Here is a 7,106-nt window from a genome sequence, read left to right as displayed (position 1 = left end):
GAGACAATTTCATTTTTGTCTCTCTAGAGACAACACTCAGATTAGAGACAATATGTATTTAATACTAGCTATTGTCTCTCTAGAGACAACACTCAGATTAGAGACAATATGTATTTAATACTAGCTATTGTCTCTTTAGATAAAATAAAAATTTTATTTAAATATCACTTTTGTCTCTCTAGAGACAATATAAAACAATGAATATCTCACCATTGAAATAAATTGATATAAAAAACATTTAATTAAAAATAAACTACAAAATCGTTGATTAATTCATGGTAGTGCACAATGGAATCGAACCACCAACCTCCTGCTTGTAAGGCAGACGCTCTTCCATTGAGCTAGAACACCTTAAAGAATTACGTGAAGAGTTATGGAAATCCTAAAAACTACATTTATAACCATTGATTAACACAACAATGAAAAACAAAAAAAACAAAAAACAAAACAAAACAGAAAAACAAAAATACTGACACATGATTTATAACCTTTATTAAATCTTTACAAATAGGTCCTAAGAAAGGTGCATGTGTTTTTTTTCTTTGGGTGTTTCAAGACCATGCTTCCTTACAACGAGATGCTTGATGTGATGCTGCAAGAAATTTAGCAACCACATATACAAGCGATAGAAATTTTTTATTATAATTTTACCTAAACAATGGAGATGCTGACAAAGAGAGGCCAGATCTTTATATGTCGAGGATCATTGCTACTTGATACTCATTGAGCAGGTCTCACCCAAAATGTCATCTCTTCAGTATGTAGTCAGGAGGCTTGTAAGGTCCCTTGAAACAATGGCGCTGTAAAAAATAAATGCTACAGTTTCTATTATTTGCAAACAACGAGGAAATTTGCTACTCGTCCAACAAGCCATCCCAAATGTTAGATCTTTTCACTATTGACAGTGAGCAGGCTTGTAAGGTCCCTCAACAGGAACATTGATATACTCTGCCTGATCAGGAGAAAGCTTTGTTAGCTTGGCACCCAACTTGGGCAAGTGCAGAGCAGCCACCTTCTCATCTAGATGCTTAGGTAGCACATAGACCTTCTTCTCATACTTCCTTGATTTCTTCTCGTTCCAGAGCTCTAACTGAGCAATGACCTGCAACAAAAAGTAGAGATTATGCACCATCTATGGAACATCCACCTATGTAGCAATGGATCATATGCAACAATATAATCAAGGGATTGGTATGCCTAAGAAATCTAGTATGTACAAGAAATGGTTGCAGGGCATTAGAAATATTTACCTGGTTTGTAAAGGAGCAAGACATGACAAAACTTGGGTGGCCAATTACACAACCCAAGTTAATCAGACGTCCCTCTATAAGAACAATGATGTCACTGTTGGTTTCATAGAACACCCACCTATCAGTTTGATGCTTGATGGTAATCTTCTTAACACTAGGGAAAGTTTCAAGGCCTTGAATATCAATCTCGTTGTCAAAGTGACTGATGTTACAAACAATGGAATTTTTCTTCATCTTCTTCATTTGATCTACCATGATGATGTCCTTGTTGCCATTGGTTGTCACAAAGATATTAGCAGTGTTAACTACATCCTCAAGGGTGAGAACTGGAAGGTCTTTTGTAAGCACTTACAAGGCACAGGTAGGATCAATCTATGTAACAATGACCCTAGCTCCAACGACTTTGAAGGCTACAGCATAACCCTTGCCAACATCTCCAAACCCACAAACAACAACAACCTTACCAGAAATGATGACATCTGTGGCTCTCATAAGACTGCCTAGGAGAGAGTGCCTACATCCATACAAGTTGTCAAACTGCAAAAGAAGAAAGAGAATCAGAATCAACACAAACTGCATCTCAAATAGAATTTTTTTGAAGAAAAAAAGATCTGAGAAATCTGACCATGGATCTATAATTCACAATAATTCAAAACTTCGATACAAGTCCAATCTGCTTATAAAACCTTAGCTAATATTAACCGACCATAACTGGATAATTGAATATATGTAAAGGTCCTTGATTTTAAATATGAAGATGTTTCTACACCCGCCATGAACTCACATTGATTCAGCACCCTGAAAATTGATATTTTTTTTAATGTAGTGGAAACTAGTGAATCCTAAAATGTAATGCAATGCAAGATAACTATACCAAAAGAATCATGATGTTATCTCAATGACACCGAAGAATCAAGGAAACTAACAAGAGCAGTGCAACTCATAACATCATGAATGAGACCAAAATGCCCTCAAGGCCATATCAGATCCAACATCAAGAAGCTCGTATTACATGATTAAGATTAGCATTAATATTAAGATACTTCCTAATGCTCTAAACAGATATAAGATAATACTCTCAAAACTGATAAATTGTGGTCTAAAATTTACCATATTATACTATAAATCTATATAGCAATTTGATGATGAGATCTTGAATGCTTTAACACAACCACAAAACTCATTGCTAGAATCAAAAACACAACATCTAATCAAGATTTCACATCTCAAACACCCTGACAATATCTAAACAACAACAAAACCACCAGAAAAGTGTGAGTTAAAAATAAATAAGAACAAATTTCAAATCCAAACCACAACACATAGACAAGATCCTACTTCAAAGCACCATGACCAAATCTCAAAAAATCACGCATCTACTTCATAACATCTATTAAAAAACAACAAGCAACAAAGAAATGAAGCAAGAATCTAAATCCATATCACAACATATAAGCAAGATCCCATTTCAAAAAATCTAGACGAGATCTCAACATCCCCACCATGCCCACCTGAAAACATCTATTAAAAAACAACAGAATGTTTATGAAAAAGCACAGAGAGCATGGTTATGACATTAATTGGTGAAATTGGACACTGCTATGACATGCATGACCCACTCCACCATATGTTGCATGAGTTTTAATGTAACGGGGCTAGGTACAGGGAATGGGGATTTCTGGAAAATAGCAATGGATCATACGCAACAATATAATCAAGGGATTGGTATGCCTAAGAAATCTAGTATGTACAAGAAATGGTTGCAGGGCATTAGAAATATTTACCTAGTTTGTAAAGGAGCAAGACATGACAAAAATTGGGTGGCCAGTTGCACAACCCAAGTTCATCAGATGTCCTTCTGCAAGAACAGTGATGCCACTGTTGTTATTAGGGAACACCCACCTATCAATCTGAGGCTTGATGGGAATCTTCTTAACACCAGGGAAAGCTTCAAGGCCTAGAATTTGTAAATAAATGGGTACTTGCAAGAGTTGATTTCAAGATAGGAGGGTTTCTACTAATGGCCATACAAGAAAACAAGTCAGAAAGCTTTTAATCTATATTTGAAAAATAGAAAGTGATTTTTCCAGATATCAAAGAATATATAAAACCATAAATGTAGGATTTGCAAACTTCGTTTTCTTGTGAGAGATTATAGAAACTTCAAATGTAAAAAGAAAATGTCCAAATAACTATTCTAAATTGATATTCATAGTGCAAAATTCAGAGTATCTTAAAGTGCACTCAAGCTCACCAAACCTCTCTGGTAGTGAAACGACAACATGTTTGACCTACAAAATCAAGAGCATATAAATTCTATTAAATTCTATTATGCACACTTCTGATTATGATTATTAAGTCTCATCATTTTCTCCCTACTAAAAGAAGTTCTCCCAACTTATGTTGATGGTACATTCTTTCCAACAAAGGGAGTAGATGTTATTGATGGCTACTAGTTTCCCAAAGGGGTTTAGACCCATTGGTGAGGAATTTTGAGCTTTTCAATAATGACCAATGTTCAATTCCCATGTGAGCATTTGGCCCTTGATATTTCCATGGGAGAACCCAAAGTTAGTGGTCAAACATGTGAAGCTTGCACTGCACTAACCCTATAAGCATATCAAAGCCAACACTCTTGTCATCCTTAAGACTAGACACTAACCCTTTTGGCTACAACCAAAATTTCAGCCCTAAGAGTTAACTCATTCGAACCATCGGCCCAAGGCATGTTGCTAATGAGGAGACTATAGGTCACAAGTTCAAATCCAACAAGAGTCCCTCGAGATTACCAACCACCATTATGGCTGGTAGTTCAAATGCCCTCCACCCAGATACTCTAAGGAAGAAGAGAAGATATTTGACAATTTTTTCCTTGGAACTGATACTAGTTTTCTAAAAGAAAAGAATGAACAATTCTTAACAAATGAAAAAAGGTATTCTCAATAGAACATGACCTTCTATAAATTCAAAAATCACGGATACAGACATTACATAACACGAAATCTAACTAATGCACATTTTTTTTTATGCTTTTCCTCTTTTAATTTAACAATAAGATTAAACAACCTTTAGAATGCATTTCTTCTTATTATATTCAGTATGAAGGGCCAAACCAATCAATTAACAAGTGCATTATTATAAATCACTTGAGATAAGCAACATACTTTTCAAAACTTGAATAGTCAAGAAAAAAAGCATTACTTTAGGACACATATGTACCCACTTGAAATTGTAAAGGTATTTCACTACAATAATATACCAATTTGAAAATGGTCTAATTAGACAAGTCACTACACCAATTTGAAAATGGTCTAATTAGGACATAAGAAAACACATTCGTATACATACAAATCAAACATAACAGTGAAATTACCTTTGTATATATTAGAAAGTATGTACATGACAACAATAGCCTCCATGATGTTCCTCTTACTCTTCCAAAAATTATCTTCCTCCTCTCTTTCGTCCTTTATATTAATAAATGTGTATGCTCCATACATTTCTGATGTGAGATAGCCATAGCCATATGGCTTCATTTCCACATTGGGACCATTCTCAATACGGTTGTCATAAAACTCCCCATTTGGGAAAAGACTTATCGATGGATGCATGCGATATTGTACATTTAGAAGATGAACTGGGTGTCCAAGCCTCTCCAATCTTTCAAAGAGACTTCTTCCATATTTCATTTTCTCCACAAGCTGATGAACCAATCATTGCATGGAATTAATAAATTTATAAGAACTTTTAGGAAAATGAAATTGGGAAGAGACTTTTGAAAAGGCCACTGTAAACAAACCTTGCTAATTACTGTTGTCGGTAGCTGCTTTGGATCTCCTATCAGAAATGCATGTGTTACACCTTCAATCTATAGTGCAATTGTAGATTCGTCCTCTTTGAGCTGGGCCACCTCATCAATAATCAAATAGTCAAATGGTGTTGCCAAGTTCATGCAGCTCTTTCCAGACGATGATACAGTTGAAAAGACCACTTTAGCACCTGACAAACACATTTTTAAAATGTTTTGCCTGGGGATTGTTCTTGCACAGTGTAGCTCCTTCCTTAGGAGATGGATACATTCACTTCTCGAGCAGCAAAGGGATTCTTTTAAGAACTTTCTATTGTTAATCACTCTCTCTCTAAATATCTCTGTGCACTTTGTTGCCTCTTCACATATTTCTCCATCACCAGAAAAGCATGCTCTAAGAATTTTCTCCTTACATGCATTTTTCTGAATTAGATTTACAAAACACTCAATAGCTTCAGTCAGATAATCCAAATCCTGTTTCTCTGAGATTGGTCCTGGATAATCATTCAATAAAATCCCCACACACTCAAAAAAGTCTGCAGCTAAGTTTCCAAGCCTTTTTCTAACAAATTGTAGAAAGTTAACTGATTGCGTCTTCTCTGTTGTTTATTGCATATTCTGTGTTGTTTCTTGAAAAACCTCATATTGTGAAACTACCGATTCAAGAAAATCAAGAAAATATGCCACTCTCTACCTCCATCCTATCATTGGCACACAACATTTTAACAGGCGTTCCTCTTGATATGGAAGGAAAATATTTTCTAGAGGACCTTCAACATCCAAGCGCTCCTCATTTCCAACTAGTAGAAGGTCACTCAAGGTCAAAACATAGGGAAAGTTGCATATATCGAGGCACTGATCAGATGGACTTGTAACTAATTTCAAGAATCTCAACGCAATTTCTGATATTGCAGCATTTGTTGGTGCACACACTAGTACTTTGTACCTCTGATGAAGTAAGACAAAAAGAAGTGAAACCAGCATCGAGGTCTTCCCTGTCCTAGGGGGGCCCTGGATCAGATTTATACAGGGACGCCTTTTCTTCTTAGCAGCATTAACTGCACTAAATATAGCAGAAGCTTGAGAATCATTCAACATGTGGGACTCATAATGTTTGTTTCTCAATATATCTATATCATCTTCATTTTCTTTGACATTGTCTTCATTATAGTCCTATAAATCGTAGTTAGGTTAGGGCTCATTTTCTAGCTTTTCCACTCAACTAGTGAGATTACAGTTCACTCAAAACCGATGAAAAAAATAGATATTTCAAATCCTATAGAGACCTAAAATAGTACAAGTGCACACCTTTGTATTATAGTATACTGCCTTCCCAAGCATAGCCAAATTGATTATTTCATTGCCCAACTCAAGATGCAAAGCATTCCAAATTCACAAATTTGTTGCCATGTTACCAAGATAAATACCAAAACATTCATTTCTCATATTGCTTTTTTTGGCACAAAAATGATGCATATCTGGAACACATATTTTCACCTCGAGAATACTGCTATCTTCATATTCACCACACTCTGTCCTACTTACTAAAGCCAGCATGGAGTCATGAAGATCTTCCACACGTTGAGGTACTCTTGTCGAGAGTATAAGAATATCATTTGGTTTGGGCGTAAAGTTTTGTCCTCCCTTCCTCTCTTGGATGTCATATTCTCTGTCAATAAGCATCTTGTATACCTCCATTGCACCATGTGATGGCCGTATTTTTTCAGGAAATTCTACAGCTACATATGGAGCTTCAGAGATGGATTCAAGGGTATTGTGGAATGTTGTGTCGTTTCTTCTATTAGATGTGAAATAAAAGAGGTACTCTTCTATGGATTTAAACTTCTCAGGGATACATTAGACCTGAAAAAGTCATCAAAATCCTTTGTTTGAAAATTGTAGATTTCTATCATAAACTTTGCAAAGTACTTTGATCACTAGGACTGACTCTATGCAACACATTTAACCTGAAAAAATCATCAAAAGCCTTTGTTTGAAAATTGTAGATTTGTATCATAAATTTTGCAAAATGGGAGTACTTTGACCAC

The 7,106-nt window shown here is 35.5% G+C and overlaps 2 pseudogenes; both read right to left on the bottom strand.

Moving 5' to 3' along the window:
* Positions 1-895: 895 nt before the first annotated feature.
* Positions 896-2,026, bottom strand: LOC149160895 (adenosylhomocysteinase pseudogene; annotated as a pseudogene).
* A 713-nt stretch (positions 2,027-2,739) lies between these two features.
* On the bottom strand, positions 2,740-6,156 carry LOC149160894 (putative helicase MAGATAMA 3; annotated as a pseudogene).
* Positions 6,157-7,106: the final 950 nt, after the last annotated feature.

This window comes from Pinus tabuliformis, chromosome 5_2, assembly GCF_031772625.1.
Source record: "Pinus tabuliformis cultivar Carrire ecotype Pingquan chromosome 5_2, CPIR1, whole genome shotgun sequence".
Taxonomy (NCBI): Eukaryota; Viridiplantae; Streptophyta; class Pinopsida; order Pinales; family Pinaceae; genus Pinus; species Pinus tabuliformis.
Note: the sequence above shows the minus strand (reverse complement) of the source record. Positions and strands in the feature narration are given on the sequence as shown.